Below are 25,851 nucleotides of genomic sequence, written 5' to 3'. Positions count from 1 at the left end.
TTATTTATTAATTATTGTTTTCTATCTGACCTGAGAGAGACAGAGAGAGATAAACTGTCAGCCATGTGGGAATCCAGCACATTAACCACCACGCCACCTGCTAGCCCCTGGACACAGTCTTTTGAAGGACTCGTAACAGGAGTGGGCCCCAGCTGCCCACAGTGGTAACTTGCTCACAGAGGAACTTTCTCCTCTTTCTTCCCTGTCTTTCTTCACCACTGCTCACTGTGACTCCTGGGATTACTGCCCCATAAACTGTACCCCAATCCCTGGGTTAAGGCCTGTTTTGAAGAAACCCACCTGAAACAGAGATGGACGTTTCTCCTCCAAGTCCTGTTTCCCGAGGAACGTTTGCATGCAGACAAATACCTTAGTTCTTGTCTCCTCAGAAGAAAGAATTCAGTCAAGAGACACAAGACAAAGCTTTACAGCAGCGTGAAATAAAATACAAAGCAGGGGAAAATGAAAATGCAAGTCCACTCCTGAGAGGTAGGAGCAGTGGCTCTGGAGGATGCTAGCACCAAGCTTTCTGCAGGTGTGTTTTTATATCTTGGCTCCTCCCCCTTTTACTTCAGTGCAAGCTCAGTTGGACCTTATTGTAGAAAAATGTCCCATGAGTCTATGCTCAACAGTAAAACATGACATTTGGCAAGGCAGTCCCACCTGAGGAGTTTCCCAGTACAAGGCTGCGGCCTCTCTGAGCAGACCAGGCATGTGAGTGCCCATGGTCCAGGGCTGGCTGAAGGCTGGGAGTGGAGAGCAGCACCAACACCCTGTTGGGGTGCCACCTCTCTTTCTCTTTCTCAGAAGAAATCAACTTTTTAAAAAAAGAACATTTAATTTTTTTTTCTTTTCTGAAATTATTGCTACAGAGCATGTATGCTCGCTGAAGAGACAGAGAGACAGAAAGTGAGAAATCCCCCCTGAGGGGATGGACATGCTGCAATCCCTTCTCCCTCATTGTCCTCTTGGCATCTTGGGAATGCACACACAAGTTGGGGGGATGGGCATGCTGCAATCCCTTCTTCCTCATTGTCCTCTTGGCATCTTGGGAACGCACACACACAAGCCTGGAGTGAGTTTTAAGCCACCAGGTTCAGGACTTGAACCATAGTCAACTACATGGTAGTCTAGTGCCTTAACCACTATGCCACCTGCTGTCCCCACATTATAACAATTCCTTAAATCTATAATTTGCATACTGAATACTTTCATTTGTAAAACCTCACTATTTCGTTATGAAAATAACCTCATGAGGTTGGTATCATTGCTCCATTGTGTGGACGAGGAAACTGGAGCTCAGAGAGGAATCCTCCAGACACTGATGCTCCTGGGACTGAGCCTCTGACATCCAGTGCTGGCTCCCTGAGCACTTGTGGGGAGGCTTCTGGCTTGTAAGACACCTTGACGTTGTGGCCACCTCAGCTGGCATGTCTTCACCACATACACCTTGGTGTCTCTCTTTCCGGCCTATAATTTAGGACCTCCGAAATGTCCCTTATTTTCAGCAAGTACCTAATACATATTTCATCCACTTTCAACAAATGTTGAGTGACTACTATTGACGGGATTGTTTTAGATGCTGAGAGAATGTGTTACTGTGAAGAAGCCAGACGGCCTAGCAGGTGATGCGGCAGGGAAAGGCTGCACTCTCCCAGACTGACCCTCACAGGAAGGGGTCTGGGTTCATGTCCGGAGACTCCCGAGTACTCCAGGAATGAGTGTGCCCATGACCCAGCACTGGTTGAGGCTGGGGGTAGATTGAGGAATCAAGGCCTTGAGAGTTGTGTCTCTGTGTGTCTCTCTCTATCTCATGTAGTAAATAAATAAACTTAAAAAAAAGAGGAGGAGGAGAATAAAAGGAAGAAGAAGGTGGCAACAGATCAGGTCCCTGCTCTCACAGGGCTTATAATCTAGTGAGGAGAGAAGAAAATGAACAGCAAAAATGTTAGATAGTGATAAGTGATCCTCGGAAAATCAAAAGAGGGTGTCAGGATTGATGAGGGATGGGTTCCCATTTTCAAGAGGGAAACCAGAGAAAGAATCTTCTGTAAGAGGGTCACTTTAAAGCTAAGAGCTGAATAACAAGAAGGTGCCAGGCATGGAAAGACATGGAGAAAGAGCATTCCATGACAAGAGATGGGAACACCCTACAGAGAAATGCTAGCTTGAAGAAATAAAAGTAGGAGGGTATATTTTTATTTTTTTTCTTTTTGTTTGTTTATTTATTTTAAAATTTGCCCTATGGCAGAAAGAGAGAGAGAGAGGGAAAGTAAGAAATCATCCTCTGGGGACAGGCGGGGGGAATGGCCACACCACAGTCCCTTCTCCCTCCATTCTCTTCTTGGGGTTTTGGGCATGCACACACACACTTTTGGAGTGATTTTTTTTTTTTAAAGAGAGAAATTTTTGCTGTTGGGCATATGCTCTTCCAGAGAGATAGAAAAGGAAAAACATCACCTCCAGGGAGATGGCCAGCCTGAAATCTCTTCTCCTATATTCTCCTTCTGAGATTTTGAGTACGCATGCACACACACCCCAACATGTTTTACGTTGCCAGGTCCGGAATTCAAATCCTGGTCAACTATGTGGAAGTCCAGCAACATAACCATTACACAATCTGCTCATCCCTCCTGGAGTGATTTTCAAGTTGCTGGGTCCAGGACTTGAACCACTGTTGGCCATGTGGGAGTCCAACACCTTAACCAGCATGTCACCTACTGGCCCCAAGAGGATGTTAATAACAAAATGCTTGCTCTTGGTGGTATCCACTTATTAGAGGTAGGCCATTCTAGTTCTGTGCCTTTTTTTTTTTTTAAAAAAAAAAAAAGACTATTTAATTTTATTTGTTATTATTAATTTTTAATTTGACCAGAGAGAGAGAGAAAGGGAAAGTGAGAAGGCAAATCACCAGGTCCGGGACTCAAACTACAGTTGGCCATATGGGAGTCCAGTGCCCTTAACTGCCACACCACCTGCTGGCCCCCTATTTCTGTGCTTTGATGAGCTAATACAAAGAGGTGGCCTCCCAGCACTATCTCCCTCCTAACTCTATTGCCCTTCCTCACTACCCCATCCATTTTAGTTCATTTGCTCTTGATATTGCTTGAAATCTGGAACCCTTCCCCTCTCCTGACTTTGGAGAAATGAATCATTCTATCAAGACTGTTGCAGTGCCGTGTTACCAGGGACAAGACTCTCAGTGTGCATCTCTAATTAGCCTTGCACAGGAATTCTCACGAGCTCCCTGCCTCCCTCCTAACCTGGGAGCTCTGCAAGACCCGGAATTCTCCATCTTGCTCACCATCTCCACTCTTCTCCCGCCCCCACCCATTTTAGGAATGTTCAGGACATACAAGAGGTTTGTCAAGAAATGCAGAGCAAAGGGTTCCTTTAAGCCTCTTCAAGATAACCTTGCTCTGTGAAATCTTTCCTGACCCTCCCCCATCAGGATCAAGAGCTCAGTGAAGTCATTGGTCATCAACATGCCGATCTGGCACTGGTTGTAGTCTTCACCCTTCTGCCCCCCGGGGTCTAGCCAGAGCCAGGACAAGCCAATCACCAGCCATCTATACCTGAGTTCTGAGCGGCCCCTTTCAGGGATTGGGACCACTGAAGACCTTCTGCCCATACTTCACCCTCCTACCCCCCAGATCAACCCAAAAAAAAAAAAAAAAAAAAAAAAAAAAAAAAAAAAAAAAAATATATATATATATATATATATATATATATATATATTTTTTTTTTTTTTAATTTTAAACCTCTCAGGGTCGGCAGGTGACGTCGTGGTTAAAGGTGCTGGATTCCCACAAGGCTGACCGTGGTGTTTTTTTTTATTTTTTTGGAGAGGTTTTTGCTATAAGGTATGTGCGCTCACCAGACAGACAGAGAGCAGAGAGAGACAGAGAGACAGAAAGCGAGAAATCAACCCCCAGGGGGGATGGTCACGCCGCAATCCCTTCTCCTCCATTCTCCTCTCAGAATCTCAGAATCTTGGGCACGCACGCACACGCGCCCGGCATGAGTTTTAAGCCACCGGGTCCAGGACGCAAACCGCGGTCGACTACGTGGGAGTCCAGCGACATAGCCATTACGCTAACTGCTGGTTCCCACTGTGGTTTGAGTCCTGGACTGGGCAGCTTGTTTTCTCACTTTCCCTGTCTCTCTCTCTCTCTCTGTCTGATCAAATAAAAAAATAATAATAATAACAAATGGAATTAAATACTTTAAAATGTTTTAAACTTCTTAGCTCTCTCTTGCTCTTTTATCTTGCTAATTCATACTCCTCCCTCTCCCAACCATAGGACAAGCCAATCATCAGCTATCTAGATCTGAGTCCTGAGCAGCCTCTTTCTGTGCCATGTGGCTTTCATTTTTTGCTTAAAATTTTTTTCTATTTCTTTTTTTTTTATTGTTTTATCTGTTTTTTTTCTCTCTCTCTCTCTCTTTCTTATTTTGGTTGTTTTCTTTTCCTTTTCCTTTTCTTCTACCTTTCTCACTTTTCTGCTCAGCCTCTGACACACTGAGTTTCTAGACAGGTCAAATTAATCCTCTGCTGCACAAAGAGAGAAAAACAGTCCTATATAGAGATCTCAGGTCACCTCCTCCTGCATGCCTCTGAATGCTCAAATTCAACTCCAAAAACAGTAAAAAAATGTATAACCAATCAGATAACCAGAAACCACCGCAGAGGCACAAAAAATATGAGAAACCAAGAAAATATCTCTCCCTTAAGGGAAAAATATAACTCCTCATCCTCTACATACAAAACAAAGGAGCTCATGGAAATGTCAGATAAAGAATTTAAAATATGCATAGTGATAAGCTAACAGAGATGCAAGAAAAGAGAGACAATGAACTCCAGAAGATGTCGGCGAAAAGAGACAACGAGTTCCAGGAGGTGAGGAAGTTCTTGCACAATCTGAAAGAGAAGAAACACATCATAAAAAAGAATAAAACAGAATTGTTAGAGATGAAGGCTGTATTACAGGAAATCAAAACCTCCCTAGAAAGTATTAAAAGCCGATTAGATCATGCAGAAGATCGAATCTCAGATGTAGAAGATAGAACCTCTGACCTAGAAAAATTCACCAAAATGACTGAAAAAATAACCTCAAAAAATGAGAATAACATAAGAGTAATACTAGATACTATTAAATGCCCAGACATCCAGATCATCTGGTAACCCAGAAGGTGAAGAATCTAATAAGGGCATTCATAATCTATTCCATGAAATCCTGAAAGAAAACTTTCTAAACCTAGAGAGGCACTCAAATATCCAGACCCAAGAAATACAAAGGACCCCACATAGAATCAACCCAAGAAGATCTTCCCTAAGGCACATCATAGCTAGACTGACCAAAACCACAAACGGAGACAAGATACTAAATTTAGCAAGAGAGAAACATCAAGTTACTTTCAAAGGATATCCCATCAGGCTAATGTCAGATCTCTCATCAGAAACAATGCAAGCAAGGAAAGAATGGGAAAATACATTCAAAGTGTTAAGTGAAAAACAATTTCAGCCAAGAATACTGTACCCAGCAAGATTATCTTTCATATGGGAAAAAAAGATGACATAATTCTCAGATAAACAAAACCTGAAAGAATTTACCAATACCAGACCAGTTCTCCAAGAAGTGCTGAAGGGAGTGCTGTACCAGGAAAACTAAAGTTGGACACACAGAAATAAGAGTACAAAAAACAACCAAGAGAATGGCCAACCTAATGGTAGGGGCAAGTCTGGAGTTGAGTGTTAACTTCCAGAGTTTACATAGAAAGATCAGTAAGACTGCAAATTCAATAGAAGTGAGATTAATTACATGAGACTGAACTGGTGAAATAGAATTTTTTGACTTTAAACTAAAATATTACTCATTTTATTCTATGCTTTGATTTCCAGATTTAATGATTTTTGTCTTCCCTTGAACTGTTGATAGGGTCATCTACCAACTATTTGAACTGACTCCTAACTTTTTTCCTAGCTTTAAGTCTTAAGCAAACTTCTCTTAACATTTTTTAATTTTGATCTATTAAGACTAAAACTGTTTTCCTTTAAATTAAAAAAATGCACTAAAAAGACACCTATTTAATGACCGCAGTAAGCTGACCCAGCTAGGTGCTACTTTATAGTATGTTCACTTCACGCACTGAGGTTTACACCCAAAGTCAGACACATGTTCATAGATATGTATATATCAGCTATGCTTGCTATTGAAAGTTTTTAAATTAATTAAGATCTTTAATGAATAAATAAAATGTGGGAAAAAAAGGCATGAAAAACAACTGTAGATACCAGAGGCAACGTTTGAGAAGGGTGAGAAATGGCAGAGGGTGAGAGGTAGGGAATCAAGGGGGGAGGGGGGAACAAAACAGATAAGAAACAAGAAATGGAAAATTATTTGTTGATGATAACATGTATGGTAATAGCCTTAATTAAGTCAATATATAGTGTATTCTGGATGGAAAAATCTCGTTTTGTATACTATGTTGATGTACAGTGAATGAATGTAAATAAATAAAAAGAGCAGCAAACTCAAATGCCTACTGTGGGCAGGCAGGGAAAGTACAGTGAAGGCAGCCGGGACAATAGAGGGCTAACTTTCATATAATGCCATGCATTTGGATTTTTCTGTGAAATCTTGAGATATTTAAATGTTGAAAATGAGTTATTTTGAAGAGTTAAATGTGCTCTCAAGTGTTGGCTTCTCATTTTGTACAGAAAGTGGGATTTGTGGGGACCATTAGATGGCATAGCGATTACATCCCTGGACTCAGATAGTCGACCACAGTTGGAGTCCCAGACCCAGCAGCTTGAAACCCATGCCAGACGCATGCATGTACATGCCCAAAATCCTGATAGGAGAAGGGATTGCTGCATGGCCATCCCCCATATGGGGGAGGGTGATTTCTCTCTCTGTGTCTCTCTGTTTCTGTCTCTCCAGCATGATGTGCACACGCCCTTTAGCAAAAAAAAAAAAAAAAAGGAAAAAGAGAAAAAAGTCTTAAAAAAAGAAAAAAAGTGGGATTTGTGGTATTCCCACACAATGGATGACAATACCTACTCAATATTTGTTGAATGAATGAATTGACAAAACAAGTACACTTTATGGGAATGAATCAGATAAGCTCTTCTCAATGGAGTCCATTTAAGACTTAAATGGGCATTACTTGGCATCAACTTTGCATGCCAGATGAGATGGATGGTGGGCTTACTCTTCCTTGTTATATCATGTGGTGGGAATTCAGTTTGTTTTCTTTATGGCTTCACTATTCCAAATGATTCTAGTGGCCCTGGGGCTTTCTGGGTAGGCAATCAAGTGTCTCTGAAACAGGTTCATTTCTACAGGTGGCTCAGCTGGAGTCAAACACTAATCAGACGACTCATAACCAAGGGCTTAGAATCCAGAAATGCTGCACTGACTTTCATAGAAAGCAGCATGCTAACATGGGAAGTGCTCTTAGCTGTCACCAGGGATGAGACTCTCAGTGTGCACCTCCAATTAGCAGAGGAGGAAACTAATTAGGAAAACCATCCGCCCAAGGCCACGTGATATGCAGGGCCTCTCTCTTCACCTCACTGCTTTCTTTGGCTCTGCTCAAAACAAAGCCCTGCAAGGGGTCTTCAAAAAGTTCATGGGAAATGTGTATTAGGAAAAGTATGCATAGATTGATTTCAAGGTTTTTTGCGTTAAAATAAAACTGTACTTTAATTGCATTTTTTTTTTTTTTTTTTTTTTTGCTATATTTTTTTTTTTTTTTTTTTTTTTTTTTTTTTTGCTATAGGATGCATGCACTTGCCAGAGAGACAGAGAGGCAGAAAGGAAGAAATCACCCCCGGGGGGGATGGCCATGCCACAATACTTTCTCCTCCATTCTCCTCTAAGGATCTTGGGCATGCATGCACATGTACCCAGCATAAGTTTTAAGCCTGCGGATCTGGGACTTGAACCACAGTCAACTAAGTGGGAGTCCAGCAACATAACTGTTATGCCAACCTGCTGGTCCGCTGGTCCCTTTAATTCCATTTTTCCATAAACTTTTGGAAGTCCCCTCATGCATCCTCATCTCTCACCTTCCATGGCAATGACTAGTCTTGTAAGAAACACCCAAATGTGTCATAAAGACTGCGGACTTTTAACAGCGTGGACTGACTATAGACTCCTTGGACCAACACCAGGAACGGTACCTTGAACAGTTTCCCTAGTAACAGAAAATCCAGTTGAAAATAAATATTTCACTTCCGTAATTTCAGAATGGGCATGTGAGGGATTCGAGAAAGGGCCTGGGTCTTCGCTGTGTCTTTTATCACCAGCGGCACCCAGCGAGGGCTTTCTGTGCAGCAGACTCTAAGGTCACATGTACTGAGTAGTGCATTTGTGTGCTGAGCACTCAGAGTGTTGTCTAGGTACCCAGGGACCCCAAGGCCCTTTCAGGTGGTCCTGAAAAGAAAAAAAAAGCTCAACGTTTTTACCTTTTTGACTCACATTCTCTCGTGAGTGTACAGAGCTTTCCAGAGGGTACATGATGTTTGACCGCTTACAGAATGTGTGCTTGTGATTCTAGCGCTTTGAAATTTTCTGTTTTAATTTAAATATGATAAGTATCATAAGTATAACCCATATAACAAGGGATTTGAAGTCTTTAATAATATTTAAGAGCATAATTTTTTTAATTACCAGAGAACACATGTGCTCAGAGACAGAGAGAAAGAGAGAGAGGGAGAGAGAGAAAGGACTCCCTCAGTGGGATGGGCTCACACCACCATGCCACAATCCCTTTTATTCCGTTTCTCCAAGCTATCTGATTTTTTTTTATTGTGATAGTGTGTGTGTGCTTGCCAGAAACAGAGGGAGAGCGAAAAAGTGAGAAATTGCCCACTAGTGGGATGACCATGCCACAATCCCTTCTCTTTCTTTCTCCTCTTGGGATTTTGAGCACACATGCATACACCCTCAGTGTGATTTCCAAGCCATCAGGTCCAGGACTCAAACTACACAGCCAGCCATGTGGGATCCAGCACCTTAACCCTCCATGCCACCTGCTAGCCACCACGTTGTCTGAATTCTAGGAATGCAAGCTTAGGCACCCTGCATGTTTTTCAAGTTGCTAGGGCCAGGACTCAAACCAAGTTTGGCCAAGAGCTGGCACTAACTAGGATACAGAGATGGTCCAAGAACATACGATTAAAACAAATAATAATCATTATTATTATTTAATTTGCTGTAGGACATGTGTGCTCACCAGAGAAAGACCAAGAGAGAAAAAGAGAAAGTGAGAAACCAAGCTGTCAGGTCCAGGAATCAAACCATGGTCAACCATGTGAGAGTCTAGTGTCTTCACCACCGCGCCACCTGCTGTTCCCAAATATTTTAAAATGAAAACTATTGAGATCTACTATTGGAGAGGATATACAAAACTAAAGAATATTATGGGGAAAAAAGTGTCGAGCAAAATAAGGGGAATTAGGAGGACTTGGAGGTATGGACAGGCAAGGTGAGGGAGGGACAGCCAGCAGTATTAAACAGAGTGATAAGAGTTGGCCCAATTGAGAAATAAACTATAAGTCAAATATCTGATATCTCTGAGTCGCCATTTTAAATCCCCTCATTTATCCTAAACGGGACCAGCAGATGGTGTAACGGTTACATGGCCGATTTCCACGTAGTCTGCCACTGTTCTAGTCTCAGACACAGCAGTTTCAAACTCACACCAGGCACGTGTGCATGCATGCCCAAAATCCTGAGCAGAGAATGGAGAAAGGAGGGGGTGATTTCTCACTTTCTGTCTCTCTGGGGAGCACATGCACCCTATAGCAAGAATCTGTCAAAACAAAAAGGGTGTGTGTGGGTCCAACAGGTGGTGTGGTGTTTAGGGCACTGGACTCCTACATGGAGGACCACAGTTTGAGTCCTAGACCTGCAGGCTTGCTTTCTCACTTTCTCTCTCTGTCTCTCTCTGGTAAACTCATGTATCCTAGGGCAAATTAAAAATAATAAGACTAAATTAAATTTTAAAATTCTGAAAAAAAATTTAGGACTAGCTCCCTATGTAGCCTGGATCCCACATGGCTGACCCATGGCTTAAATCCTAGCCCTGACAGCTTGAAAAACATACCAGGGCATGTATGTGCATGCCCAGAATCCCAAAATAAAAGAGAAGAGAGGTGGAGGAGAGGGGATTGCAGTATGACCATGTCCCTCTGGGAGGTGCTTCCTCCCTGTTTTCCTCTTTCTCTGTTTCTCTGTCTCTCTCTAGTGAGTGCAGGCACCCTGTGGCAATTAAATGTTTTTTCTTGTGAGTTGAATCATAATTATATAAGGTTCTATATAAGGTTCTATAATTATGTGTGTGCCATTTAAAGAAATTGGTTAAAAAATAAAAATATTACGGTATTTTAAAATTCCCCTGTGAGCTTGCCAAGATAACATCACTCTCCCTCCTTGAAAAGGCACTCTCTATTCTGATTTTCGAGTTACATATTTGCTTGCACTTCCGTGCCCTTTTACTATCTCTACGTGTATCCGTGACACATTGTCTAGCAGGGGAAAAACGAGAAGCAAGCTCAAATCACTGAGGGAAGGGGAGTATCGACTAAGTGGTGGCGTCTCCCAGGAGAAAACGAGCTGTGCAGAGTGTGGGAGCTCATTTTGGCCTCCGCTGTTTACAGGAGCCACTTCTGGGGAAGCCAGTGGTTGCTGGCCAACTGAAATGGCTGTGGGGTAAGCTGCGTACTGCAGCCTGGCAAAAAGCCATTCTTGCTCCAGTTTCTGTTCACTTATTGATTCGTTTGGGTTTCACCTTGGTGGCCTAGCTCCAGGTCTCAGGGGTAGGCCAAGTTGAACACACTCACACAGAGTTGAAACGACTGGATTGCAGGGAAGATAGGGATTCCGCTAACACCACGTCACGATAGGTCAGACCTAGGGCTTCCCGTCCTGTAGCTAGGATCCTGGCGATAAGGTCCCAAACATGGCTGTCTGCTGAGTCATAGGCCTCCCTCTGGACTGGTCGGACTGGTTGCCCTTCTCCTGGACAGTCTGGGGCACGACTGTCACTCTCATGTAATAGACCTCTGGCTTACTGCATCCATGTCTTCTTTTGCATGGTTTGTGCTCTTCATTTCAGTTGAGTTTCTCCTCCAGGCACTTGCTGGGAAAGGCTGTATGGGAAAGTATTAGGTGGTCCGGAAAGTCAGTCTGTATTTCTCTGTTTTTCAGTGCAACGATGTGTCATGACTTTCCTGACAACCCAGTATTTTGAGAACTTGGGTGTCTGACAATGTATCCAAACATTTTAAAATGTTCATACCTGGTTTATGCCTGCGCTGAAAACAAAAAAAATAAGAACAAAATTTTAGATTACAAATCATTTTTTTCTTTTTTAAAAAACTTGCTGTAGGAAGCATGCATTTGCCCGAGAGAGAAAGGGAGAAAACAGCTCTCAAGGAGGGATGACTACACTGCAATCCCTTCTCCTCCATTCTACTCTCAGGATCTTGGGCACGCACGCACGTGTGCCCAGCGTGAGTTTAAGCCACCAGGTCTGGGACTCGAACCATGGTCAACTACATGGGAGTCCAGCAACATAGCCATTATGCCAACTGCTGGTCCCTACATCCCTACAAAATGCTTTCTTAACTTGATTTTTCCCAGCCCTCTTATTGATATATATATATATATACATATACATATACTTGTTAAGGTTTCCCCCCCTTAGGGCATGTTCGTTCACTGGAGAGACAGAGACAGTGAGAGAGAAAGTGAGAAATCGCCCTCCAGTGGGGACGGCCACATTGCCCTTCTCCTCCATTCACCTACTGGGACCTTGGGCACACACGCACATGCACCCGGCATAATTTCCAAGCCACAGCCACGTGGAAGTCCAGCAATGTAACTAGTATACCTTCTGCTGGTCCTTTTATTTATAGTTTTAATTTCAAAGCTCAGATCTTTATTTCTTTTTTATTATTTTATTCTTGAGAGCTTTTTACTATAGGCATGTGTCCTCACTGGAGACAGAGAGAAAGACAGAGACACAGAAAGTGAGAAATCATCCCCCAGGGGAATGGCCATGCTGCAATCCCTTTTCCTCCTTTCTCCTCTTGGGATTTTGGGCGTGCACTCACATGCACCCAGAGTAAGTTTTAAGCCACCGGGTCCAGTATTTGAACTGGGGTCAATGACATGGGAGTCCAATGATGTAACCATTATGCCAACTGCTGGTTCCCAGATCTCTATTTTTAAAGCTCTTTCTAAGTCTTTGAATGCTTTCTAAAGATACCTTATTTTTGTTTCAGTTCAGAGTTGTCATAGCTTTTTAAAAAATTATTATTTTATTTATTATTACTATTTTTATTTTTCTAGGTTTGTGGGTTTATTTATTTTAATTTGATCAGAGAGGGACAGAGCGAGAGCAAGAGGGGGTGGGTGGAGTGAGAAAGCAAACTGCCGGGTCTGGGACTTGAACCATGGTTGGTCATGTGGGAGTCCCGTGGCCTTAACCACCACACCACCTGCTGGTCCCCTATTATTACTATTTTTAAATTTGACCAGAGAGACAGAGAGAGGGAAAGTGAGGAAGCAAGCTGCCAGATCGAACCATGGTCAGCCATATGGAGTCCAGCACCTTAACCACCTTAATCACCATACCACCTGCTGGTCCTGTGATAACTTTTTTCTCTGTAAGAGAGACACAGAGATAGAAAGAGAGAGAGCGAGAAGGAGAGAGATCCCCCTATAGGGTCCCCATGTTACAATCCACACCTAGTCTAAGCCAGCCCAGATCAGGCACACAGCACACATGCATGGCTTGCCCAGGGAGCTCCAGGGACATAACCCAAGACCTTTCCCCATATGGATAAGCTGTGGCACCAGTGCGCCACCATCTGGTCCTTCAATCATTTCTTTCTTATCTCTGCAGACAAAATGACACACACAAAACAACCAACCAATCAAAAAGAAAACCCTGGACAGTGTCTGCTTCTTCCAGGTCACTTTTAGCCTGTCTGTCTTGGTCTCTCTCTTCCACGTTCAAGGTTCTCCTCGGATGTGAGGTATTCCTTAGCTCTTTTCTCAATGACATGTGGAAAAGCAGATGGGACTCTCTGGGTACACACGGGGCTATGCACTTGGCGCGTCATGGGAGAGTGGCGTGGTGGCTGCGCGCCATTCTTAAATCTCTCCTTCAAGCCAGTCGTCCTGCAGCCCCTCTCCAGAGGGTGAGGGTTTGGCTGCCCGAGTTCTTGGAAAAAGGCTGAGGAGCCAGGCTGGAGCAGTCTGGGTGTGGTCTTCCACATGCAGCAGTCAAATCCATTTGGCTTCTTTATCCCCCATTTTCCATGCGCTATCCAGGTCCTTCATGGTGCCTGGAGTCCCCCTTTCTTAAGAATAATTACCAGACTTCCTCCATTGTGGGGGAACACCAAGGGGGCGTTGAGGTGGGAAAGGGGAGCTAGGGGCCTCTGTGCTTCCTAAATAGCACCCCCCCAGTCCTTAGTTTAGTACTGCCTCCAGCCCTCTGCTTGCAGAGAAACCTGGTCTTGCCAGGTTGTCTTTGGCAGAGTCCGCTGCAGAAATCGCATTGGTGCTCGGCCTTCCCACGGCTGGCCGCCTTGGACTGGGCTTTCCCAGCCCTGCCACGTCCGTTACCACCGTCCTCCTCCTTCTGAGGCTGTCGTTTCCCATCCTGTTTGTCTCAACATGGTGCGCTTATGTCTTTAAAAAAAAAAAAAAATTCCTCTTGCAGAAGTTCTAGTGGGATTTTGGGAGGGGGCAGAATTAGATATATGTGTTCAGTCTGTCATTGTAACCTGAGCTCTCCCTGAAAATTCTGAAACTCAGTCTGCTTTTTAAAATGTGGTGTGGGGGTTCTCCAGAGTCATGGAGAATTCATAAATGCCACGTGTTTCACAGACTGTGCAGCACGTGACCAGACCCAGGCACCCTGCTGGGATCTGGGCATTTAGATGGGTTTAGGCCACGGTGCTCCGGGTGTCAATCCTCACAGGTATCAGGAGCAGAAGAGACAGGCACGCTTGAGGGGACCTCATCCGTCTCCTGAAATCCTTTGGGGGCCAAGTAGGCTTTGGATTTCAGAATCCATCAGATTTTAAAAAGGTAATATGAGGCATATGCCAGTAGCCTCATGGTGCCAAGTGGGACCTGTGACAACACCTAGGTGTCAAATCAATATTGCTGCATGAAATGTTTGCATATTCACAGCATATAGGGTTAAAAAAAAAAAGACTGTAAATAGCTCACAGCCATTCAGGGCAAGCTTTTCTTGTTTTTTTTGTTTTGTTTTGTTTTGTTTTTTCTTGGGGGAGGTTTTCCTGTGTTGCAATCCTTTTTTCTCAGCCTGCTGAGTAACTGGGCTACAGACGTTTGTCAACATGCCCCTCTCTTACAGTGAGCCCAGACTTGACGCCAGGCCTCCCATGCGGCCTCAGCCTGTGGAAAAGTAGCACCTACAAGTGTGTGCAACCACAGCCAGGCCTAGGGCAAGCTTTTTATTTTTATTTGTTTTTAAGTTTACTAAAGGGTGCATGTGCTTGCCGGAGAGAAAGAAAAAAAATAAAGTGAGAAATCACCCCCTCCCCCTGCAGTGGGTGGCTGTGAGGTAATCCCTTCCCTTCCATTCTCCTCTTGGGATTTTGGGCACACACGTATATGAGCTCAGCAAGATTTTCAAGCCATCAGGTTCAGGACTAGAACTGTGCAGTCAGCTATGTAGGATCCCGCTGTCTTGACCTCCGCACCACCTGCTAACCCCATTCAGGGCAAATTTTAACACCAAATGAGTAAACAAATCAAGTCCAGTTTTTAGTTTGTGAATTTCTGGGTTGAGAGGCCCTGAGAACCTCTGTCTTCAGCCATTTTGCTTTTATTAAAAAAATACCTCATAGAAATTTATTTCTGACAGCTCTGGAGGCTGGGAAGCCCAAGATTAAGGTGTTGGCAAATCTGATACTTATCAAGGGCTCATTCCCTGCTTCACAGAGAGCCCATTATAATTGTGTCCTCACATGGAGGAAGGCTTGGACAGCTCCCTCAGACTTCTTTTGTAAGATAATTGATTCTATTCATGAGGGCTCTGACTATATGACTTAATCACCTCAAGGCCCCACCTCTTAATGCTATCACATTGGTGATTAAGTTTCAATATACAAGTGTCGGGAGAACACATCTCGGGCTACACTGTCTACAATGTATGAAGTTCTGTGATGAGGTCTGTACAAAGTATTATGAGTATAGGCTGGAAGGAGAGAGGAAGGCGAGGATGGCTTCACAGAGGAGGTGATATTTGAGCTAGACCTTGGCGAATGAATAGGAGCTCACCAGAAGAGAAAGAGAGATCTAGGCCAAAGTCAATGCCCAGAGGTCTGAAGCATGAAGGACTGTCACTTCTTTTCTTGCTCTTGAAGAAAATGAACAACCAGGCAACTTGGTTTGGATTCCAGAAACAGGCCTTTTTCCATAGAAAATGTCTACTCTTTCCAGTTAAAGAAAAACTTCAGTAGGGATAGAATGATGTGAAGATGGCACTGGGAAGGTTGAGAGCGACAGGGCATAGAAAGCTGTCTAAGCCATACCAAGAAGTTTGGGCCTTGGGCCAGCAGGTAGCGTGGAGGTTAAGGCACAGGATCCCATGTGGCTGACTGCACAGTGTGAGACCTGGACCCGGCAGCTTGAGAATCATGCTAGGCATGTGAATATGTGCCCAAAATTCCAAGAGGAGAATGGAAAAGGGATTGCAATGTGGCCATCCCCCCTGGGGAGGATTTCTCACTTTCCTTCCCTCTCTTCCTCTCTCTCTGTCTCTCTCCAGTGAGCACATGCATCTTAGAGGAAAAAAAAAAAAAAACAGGCCAGAAATTGAGGCCTTACCCTGTAGGGTATAATTTCGCAAAGTGTAGTCTCTAAGCCCTTTTCAGGAGTCCTTTCCAAAAGCCCAAGAGGTCAGAATCACTTCTGGAATAATGCTAACACAGCCTTTTTAATTGCTACTGTTGACATTTGCAATGCCGGTGCAAAAGTCACACTGAGTGAAAAAAAAATTTGTTTCATTTAAGAATACCCTTGATGAAACAGTGAGATTATTATTTTTCAGCCTTGACCCTGAATACATGACTTTCTACTACTCTATGTAGTGGAAAGGGAAGTATGCACAAGTGAATTTTGCTGCATCCTAAAGTACTGTGGCTGTCTCTAGGAAAAGTTCGAGCAATTATGTGAGTTGCAGGTGAAATGAGCCATTTTTTATGGAGCACCATTTTTACTTCAAAGAACAACTGCAAAAAAAAATTATGGTGATCAGATTTGAGCATTTGGCAGACATTTTCTTGAAAATGAATTCAATGAGCCTGTCACTTCGACGAAAATGAGTGGTGTTTGTGGCCAATAACAAACTTTTGAGCAAAAGGAAAATGTTGGGAATTTTACACATGGATTTGACAGTCTCTCAATACCAAAAGAATTTTCAGATGAGACTAGAGGTAACATTAACTAATTAGATTTGTCAACTAATGGATTTTTCACAATTCGACAGTGTCGTGAAATGGGTCAACATTTGGAATATCTCTATAAATCAGTGACCCAATATTTTCCACAGGACCAATGCATGATGATACGAAATTATGTATGTATAAAATAGCTGTTCAAAAATGCAAGCTAGATCAATGGAGTTTAATGTAACACTAAGAAAAATTCATTTGAGGCCCAGCAGATGGTGTAATGGTTACATTACTAGACTGACATGGAGTGGACTGCAGTTTGAGTCCTGGACCTGGTGACTTAAAACTCACACTGGACACATGTGTATGCATGTCCAAGATCCTGAAAGGAGAATGGAGAAGAAGGGATTGTGGTGTGGCCCGGGGGTGGGGGGGTGTTGTGATTTCTCACTTTCTGTCTCTCTCTGTCTGGTGACCACATGTACCCTATAGCAAAAATCTCTCTTAAAAAAAAAAAAAAAGAAAAATTCATTTGATATATGTAGAACCATATTCCACATTTCAGCTAACCTTAAGAAACTACTACTTGTTGAGTTTTGATGTAGTATGAAAGAACTATTTACAATAATCTGAAAGACTATCAAAATACTCATTTCCCAGCAGGAGGCATGGTGGTTAAAGTGGCTAGATCCCACAGGGCCAAACATGTGATTCGAGTCCTGGACCTGACAGCTTGAAAAATATGCCAGGTGCATGTGCATGCGTGCCCAAAATCCCAGGAGAAAATGAAGGAGAAAGGACTGTAGTGTGGCCATCCTTCCTCGGGGGGTGCCGTCTCCTTCTCCCTCTCCCTCTCTCTTTGGGTGAGCGCACGCACTCTACAGCAAAAAAAAAAAAAAAAAAAAGAATGATTTATTTTAACCCTAATTTTCTTAATTATCATTATTATTATTAAATTTGCTATATGTCATGTGAACTCACCAGAGAAAGACAGACAGAAATAGAGAGAAGGAAAGTTAGAAATCACCCCCAGGGGGTGTGGCCACACCACAATCCATCCTCTTCCATTTCCTCTGGGGATTTTGGGCATGCATACACATACCCACTGAGATATTCTTTTTCTTTTCTTTTTTCTTAGAGAGATTTTTTTTTTTTTGGAGAGGTTTTTTCGCTATAGGGCGCGTGCGCTCGCCAGACAGACAGAGAGAGACATAGAGACAGAAAGCGAGAAATCACCCCCCAGGGGGGATGGTCACGCCGCAATCCCTTCTCCTCCATTCTCCTCTCGGGATCTTAGGCACGTACGCACACGTGCCCGGCGTGAGTTTTAAGCCACCGGGTCCGGGACACGAACCACGGTCGACTACGTGGGAGTCCAGCGACATAGCCATTACGCTAACTGCTGGTTCCCTTCTTAGAGAGATTTTTGTGATAGGGCATGTACGCTTGCCAGAGAAACAGAAAGTGAGAAATCACCCCCCAGGGGGACGGGCACACTGCAATTCCCTCTCCTCCATTCTCCTCCCAGGATTTTGGGCACACATGCACATATGCCCAGCATGGATTTCACCGCAGTCAGGAATGTGGGAGTCCAGCAACGTAGCCATTACGCCATCTGCTGGCCAGCGTTTTTTTGTTTGTTTGTTTGTTTGCCTTAGGGCTTGTGAACTGGGGGTGGGGGCGAAGGGGAGAGACAGAGACAGTGAAAGGAAAAGTGAGTAATCATCTCCCAGTGGGGATGGCCACGCTGCAATCCCTTCTCCATGTTCCTCCTGGGATCTTGGGCGTGCACATACATGCACCCAGTGTGAGTTGCAGGTCACTAGATTTGGAACTTGTACTGTGGTTGACTATGAGGGAGTCTAGTGACCCAAACATTATGCCATCTACTGACCCCTAGGTCCCGTGTTGTCTGGACCAAGCGACTTGGCCACATTCTTTTTTTTTTTTTCCTTTTTCTTTTCCTTTCTTTTCTTTTTTTGACAGAAATTTTTGCTATAAGGTGCCTGTGCTAGCCAGAAAGACAGAAAATGAGAAAATGAGAAATCATCCCCCAGATGAGGATGGTCATGCCACAATCCCTTGGGATTCAGAGCATGCACACACACGTGCCCAGCATGAGTTGTAAGCCACCGGGTCTAGGATTCAAACCACAGTTGACTACATGAGATTCCAGCAACATAACCACTACACCATCTGCTGGTCCCTAAGTCTATTCTTAACCACTCTCCCATGACAAACAGACTTGGGAGGACCCTGAACATCTAGGGCTGGGCCATGATCTCTAAGGTGCTTCCAGTTCTGTGGGTCTGTGAGTTTGACAGTCTTCCTATGTACAATACTCATTAATTCATTGACCAATTAGTTAGCTAACTCATTTATGCCATGAATATTTAATGGCTGTTGACTACATGGCATGTTCTGTGCTAGGCATGTCCTGTACATCTTTCTTAATCCTAAAAGGTAAGAATTACCAGGTCCATTTTACAGATTAGGAAACTGAGATTCACCAAATTTAAGGACTTGTCCAGGGTCATGGAGGTACTAGCAGGAAGATTTGAGCCACGGTGTGGGGTCTGCTTGTTACCAAATTCAAGTTCCTTCCCAGAACACTCTGATGCTCTTTGGGATCCTAAGTGCCTAAGGTCCTGAAGAACTCATTGTGAGGTCTAGAGAAGACAGAAGCTGCCTCCTGACCTCCCAGGCCCAGGGCCAGAGTCTGAGGACACCAGCGTGTATCTTGGCTGGGGAGACGGTGAGTGGGGAGCATTCTTAACAAAGCCCTTTATCCTGATCCTCTCCGTCCCCTCCAGCCTGCTAGGTCACTGTCAACCACAGTGACATTTTTCTGCCTCATTAGCAGAGAGACCAGACCAGGGGACCCTGGGTAATTTAACTGCAGGGCCTTGAGCCAGCGAGCTGCGTACTCACAGGGCTGCTTTCCAGTCGGGCATCAGAGTGGTCGGTCTGCAGAGCTAATTACAGCTCCCTGGGCTCCACCAGGGAACAGGGAGACAGACCGTGCGAACCGAAAGACACGCTGATTCGGGACTGCAGCCCGGGAGGCGGAGATTATTAGCCTGGCTCTCTAGAAACAGCACTCAGCCACGTGACACATGTCCTCTTGCTCCCTCCCCTCCCTTCCCCCCAGGCTGGCATTGCACATGAAATCCCAGCCACCGTTAATAGCCCTGGTTACGGACTCACAAGGTCCACACCCATTTCACGACAGGAAGTCCACTGTTTTCCTAGGGTTTTCCAAGAACGCCCAGGGGCGCGGCCAGGAGCCGCCTGCCACCCTCCAGCAGACACAACAGAAGCTCAGATGCGCCCCCTGGAGGCAGCTTCCCTGATGGGGCCAGCCTCGGGGTATGAAGACGTGGCTTGCTTTCGTCTCTATAGACAGAGCTGTGGCAGCCCAGAAAGCGTCTCCTAAAAGATTAAACTTGATTTCAGCAATAGAATGTGGGTGTTAGATGTGGGCTGAGTCAATCTCACTTTCCTTCTGTTGCCCTGTGCCCCACAGCGAAGCAGCCTGAAGCTCTGATTTCACGCACGGCGACTCTCCTTGTTTCCTCCAGGGGGCGCGCGCACTCACTGCCTGGACGGCTTGGGGTCCACGGCCCGCGGTGGCCTCTCCAGGCCCCGCCCGCTTGCCTGGTGACGTGCTCACAGCAGGGAACTAGCCACCCCCCTACCCCCGCCCGTCCACCTAGCCTCCTACTGTTAGAGATCTGAGGGCAGTGATCTCAGCAACGCCGGTGTGACCCCAGAATTCCTGTACCCACCTGCACCCACCGTGGGGCAAGAGCGGAATTTCAGAGAATATTTACTGAGCCTCCCGTGTCAGCCACTGGTCTAAAGCATTTTTTAAAAAAATTTTTAGAGAGGTTTTTGCTATAAGGCACATGGTCTTGCTGGAGAGACAGACAGAAAGTGAGAAATCGCCCCCAGGGGAGATGGCCACAACAAGATCCTTTCTCCTCCATTCTCCTCTAGGGATTTTGGGTATGTACACACACGTGCCCTGAGTTTCAGGTCTCTGGGTCCAGGACTAGAACGCCAGCGGGCCATGTAGGAATCCAGCCATGTAGCCATTACATTATCTACTGGGCCCAGTCTCAGCATTTTTCATGTTTGTCCCCATCTGACCCTCACAACCACCATATGGGGTGGACCTACCTCCATTTCACCATCAGGAAACTGAGGCACAGGGAGGAGAAGGAACTTGATCAAAGTCTCCCACTTACTGACGGCAAAGCAGTATTGAAACTCAGGACATCGGGTGGTGGGGCCCATTCTCCTCCCCACCACATGCTGGGCGTCTTTTTTTTTTTTTAAAGAGGTTTTTGCTATAGGGCGCGTGTGCTCTCCAGACACACAGAGAGAGACAGAGAGACAGAAAGCGAGAAATCCCCCAGGAGGGATGGCCACACCGCAATCCCTTCTCCATTTTCCTATCGGGATCTTGGGCATGCACACACACACGCCTGGCGTGAGTTTAAGCCATCAGGTCCGGGACGCGAACCGTGGTCAATTACATGGGAGTCCAGCGACATAGCCATTACGCTAACTGCTGGTCCCATCGTGCTGGGCTTTGAGAAGCTGGCTGGCCTAAGACATCCAGGAGGTGGTGGTGTCCGCGGGGGAGGACAGCGGAGACTGCCCAGGGATGACTTCTGTGTGTCCTTGGCTGGCCTATGGTCTCCTTATTTGATTGAACACTAACTTGATGTTGCTTGAAGGAATTTTGTAGTGATTAGTCTATAATCAGTTTACTTCAAGTAAGAGAGATTATCCTAGATAATCTAAGTGAGGCTGATTCTACCGGTAGAAAGGCTTTTAGACCATAACTACGGCTTCCTTGATGAAAAAGAAATTTTGCCTGTGGACAGCAATTTCAGCTTGCGTTGGAGAGGTCCAGCCTGACAACCTGCCCTATAGACCTGGGACTTGCCTCAGTGACCCATGAGTGCAAAAACCAATTCCTTGTAATAATCACACATACGGACACACATGTATATGTATATATACACACATGCATCACCTATACCTCAATATATATCTCCTGTATAATCGTTCATATACATATATCCAATTATATATGTGTGTGTATATCAGGTTGTTGGAAAAGTCATGATGTATTTTTTTCTATACAAAAATTTGTCTTGACTTTTCAGACAACCCAGTAGACACACACACAGATATCTCCTACTATCCTATGTATAGCCTATATACTGTTTAGGTACTCTCCAATTTCTCTGGAGAGAAAATATTAGACAAAATTGTTAGAGAAAATTCAGACACAGTGACTAAAGACCAGGAAGGTGCCTGTGAGAAGTGGAGAGCTGATGACGCCCCCTCCTTAGGCCTCACCCTTGTGAGTCCCCTCCAGTGGCTAACTGCAACCCTGGGGAGACTGAAAAAACCATGTATGGATTGAGATGATTGCCAACATTGGCAAGGGTGCAGAATTAATAAAGAAATTGAGTTCAGATAGTGAAAAATAGAGTGATGTTTCTGTGCTATCGAGTTTAGGGGGAGTCACACATCCTACATCATTTTAGCAGCCCACACCTACCTCCGGGTGCAACAGGACAGACACACACACACACAGGAATCAGCAATAGCTGCTCTACAGTAAGGGACTACGTGGTGGCAGGTGCTGTGCTGTACGCATATTAGTTGCTTAATCCTCACAACCTTGAGAGGGAAGATGGTCATTAGGCCAATCTACCAAACTGAACGGAACGCCAGCCACTTGGTCTAGCTGTTAAGGGAGGTGGATTTGATATCACCAGCTGCATGGTTTGAATTCCAGCCCTGGTGGCTTGAAAAAATATGCCAGGCATGTGTGCCTGCATATCCAAAATCCTGATAGAAAAGAGAAAGGGAGAAAAAGGAATTTTGACGTGACCAGAGAAGTGCTTTCTCCCCACCCCCACCCACCGCTCCTCCCCAAACCCTCCCTTTGGCCAGTGCAGGTGCCCTCTGGCAAAAACAAATTTTAAGAATTATGTAATTTTATTTATGATGATTATTTTAAAATTTGATCAGAGAGAGAGAGAGGGAGGGAGGAAGTGAGAAAGCAAGCCAAAAGGTCAGTGACTCGAACCTTGGCTGGAGATGTGGGAGTCCAGCCTCTTAACCACCATGCCACCCGCTGGCTCCAGTAAAAGTTTAAAAAAGAAAAAAAGAAGAACGGAAACCTGCAAAGATGAAATGATTGCCCCAATTGCCCCAGTATTTTGTGGTCGATGAACAAGAGGCAGGATTCGAGACTGGGCTGTTTGCCTCCGAAGCTATTCCTTAATCCTTATGCTATACTGATCTCTGGCAAAATGACTGGTGTTTCCCCTTCTCAGAATCACCATTTCTCCTTTGAAGCTCGCAGAGACCCTCACCTGTGCTCCTTAGCTGCTGTGACAGACCACTTCTCCCTGCTCACTTGTCCCCTGTCCTCTGACCTCCCTCTGCACTCACTAGGAGGCTTCCAGACTCTGCATGTGTTTCTGCTCCAGGCCAAAGACATTGCTGTGTGGTTGCCTTGGGACTGGGTCACTGCTCCTGTCCCACTGGACTCCAACTGTCCTATCTAGCAGCCACTCCCCTCCTTCTTCCTAGCTATCAGGATTTGCTTCCTGCTATTGAGAATGAAAATTTCAGATACTCAACTTCTCAGATTTCTCAACTTCTCACAGTTACAGGTGGCCACGTGACTATGTTCTGGCCAACAAGATATGAATGAAGTCTTGTGGGAAAGATTTTATTTCTTGGCTAAAATAAAGAGGGGGTGAGATAGATGGAGAAGATGATAGGAAGGGAGGAAAAGAACAAGGAAGCAGAAAAGGAGAAAAATTAAATGATCTTGCTGTTCTGGCTAACCTTTTCATTCCTGGCTTTGGAGGCAATAGTACAAGAATGTGATGTCTGGAGGTGTGGCAGCCATATTGTAAACATGAGGGGACAAGCCTGAAGTTGGAAAGATAGCATCTTCTCTTTTTATTTATATTTTTTTGGGGGGGGGAGATTTTTGCTATAGGATGTGTGTGCTCACTGGAGAGACAGAGACAGAGAGAAAGAAAGCGAGACATCGTGCCCTCAGAGGGAATAGCCATGCCACAATCCCTTCTCCTCCATTCTCTTCTTGGGATTTTGAGCACACATGCACACTTGCCCAGTATGAGTTGTAAGCTGCTAGGTCTGGGACTCAAACCACATTTGACTATGTGGGGGGTGGGGGGCAGTGAAATAACCATTATGCCATCTGCTGGTTGCAGGATAGCATACTCTTAATAGCGGACGAAAAGGATAAAGAGCCTGGGTTCTTTTTTTTTTTTTTTTTGGAGAGGTTTTTGCTATAGGGAGCGTGCGCTTGCCAGAAAGACAGAGAGACAGAAAGTGAGAAATCACCCCTGAGGGGGGATGGCCATGCCGCAAATCCCTTCTCCTCCAGTCTCCTCTTGGGATCTTGGGCACACACACACACGTGCCTGGCGTGAGTTTGGGCTACCAGGTCCGAGACTCGAACCGAGGTCGGCTACATGGGAGTTCAGCGACATAGCCATTACACTAACTGCTGGTTCCAAGAACTTGGGTTCTTGATGATGTAGTAGACCAACTAAGGCTTAGCACTGAAATTGCCTACTTCCAGCTTTTGTTACACAAGGTAGTTAAATATTTTTATTATTTAACAATTTGATGGTCTGTTATTTGGAGCTGAAAGCATCTGAAATTGATATACTGCTGAGGAAAACACCTACTCCCAGAAGAGTGGAATTCTCTGTTAGGTCATGGAACAGCTCTGCGGCCCTATAAAAGCGTGGGAAGAGTATGAGTTTAACATTTAAGTATTTAAATCTCATCTCCACAACTTAATAGCCATGTGACCTTGAACAATCTCACTCTACTCAGCTGACCACTGCTTGGTACACTGACCTATTTTTAAAATGGGGATAATAATGTTTACCTCACAAGGGCATTTTTTTCTTTTCTTTTTTTCAGGATTAAGTGCAAAAACATACATACAGTCTGACCAAGTAGGTATTTAAAATGCTAGGTAACACAACAACAAAAGAACAAACAGATACTTTGGACTTTTATCAAAATAAAAACTTTTGACACCAAAAGACATTATCATGAAAGTGAAAAGACAACCTATGCTATGGGGAAAAATATGTGCAAATCAGGTACTGATAAAGGCCTTATATCCAGAACACATCAAGAGTTTTTATGACGCAACAACAAAAAGGAAGCAATCCATGAGCAAAGGGGCCGGCCCCGTAACCCAGTGGCTAAGGGAGCCCGGTCCCACATGGCTGACTGTGTTTCAAATTCCTGTCCTGGAACCTTAAAAAGAAATGCTAGATACATGTTTATGCATGCCAAGTCCTGACAGATGGAGAAATGGAGAAGGGATTGTAGTGTGGAATACCACTGAATAATACACTTTAAAATGGCTAATTTGGGGGCTAGCAGATGGTGTGGTGGTTAAGGGCACTGGACTCCCACATGGATGACCACAGTTCAAGTCCCGGACCTGGCAGCTTAAAAATCATGCCAGGAGCATGTGCATACAAGTCCAAAATCCCAAGAAGAGAACGGAGGAGAAAGGATTGCTACATGGTCATCCCCCTGGGGAGTGATTTCTCACTTTATCTCTGTCTCTCTCGGTCTCACCAGCAAGTGCACATGCCCCATGGTCTAGTGATTAAGGGAAACATTAGGTTGTCAGGACAGTCATGACATTATTTTTGCTTTTCTATACAAAAATGCGTCATGACTGTCCTGACAACCCAACAGATCCCACATGGCTGACCGTGGTTCAGATCTTGTCTCCCGTGGCTTGGATAACAGGACAAGTGAGAATGAGCTCCAAGAGGATGGAGAAATGGAGACGGCATCGTGGTGTGAGCCTGCTCCGTCGGGGTGTAATGAGCTCCAAGAGGATGGAGAAATGGAGACAGCATTGTGGTGTGAGCCTGCTCCGTCGGGGGTGTTCTTTCCTCTCTCTCTCTCTCTCTCTCCCTCTGGTGAACACACATGCCCTCTGGAAATCAAAAATCAAAGCGAAATGGCTAATTTTTATGTGAATTATGCCTCAATAAAAATACAACGATGAATGGGGTTTTCAAAAAGTTAATGGAAAAATGCATATTATGAAAAAACTATGTGTTAATTAAAAAAAAAATGCACCAAAATAAACCTGGGCTTAATTCCATTTTGAGGTCCCCTTGTGAATAATGCTAGGACATCCACGTACAGCCAGTCACACTGCTTTTTCACCCAGCTTAGTGTTTTCGTCGTCTGCCACCCTCTCCCTAGCAACTTGGTACAAGGTCCCAGGCCCAGGGCACCTAGGCCCAGGGCTGGCTGTGCCCTGGGCTGCCTCAGTTCTC

The sequence above is a fragment of the Tupaia chinensis genome, unplaced genomic scaffold (assembly GCF_000334495.1).
Source record: "Tupaia chinensis unplaced genomic scaffold, TupChi_1.0 Scaffold148234_1, whole genome shotgun sequence".
NCBI lineage: Eukaryota > Metazoa > Chordata > Mammalia > Scandentia > Tupaiidae > Tupaia > Tupaia belangeri.
The sequence above is the reverse complement of the archived record's forward strand: the minus strand, read 5'-3'. Positions refer to the sequence as shown.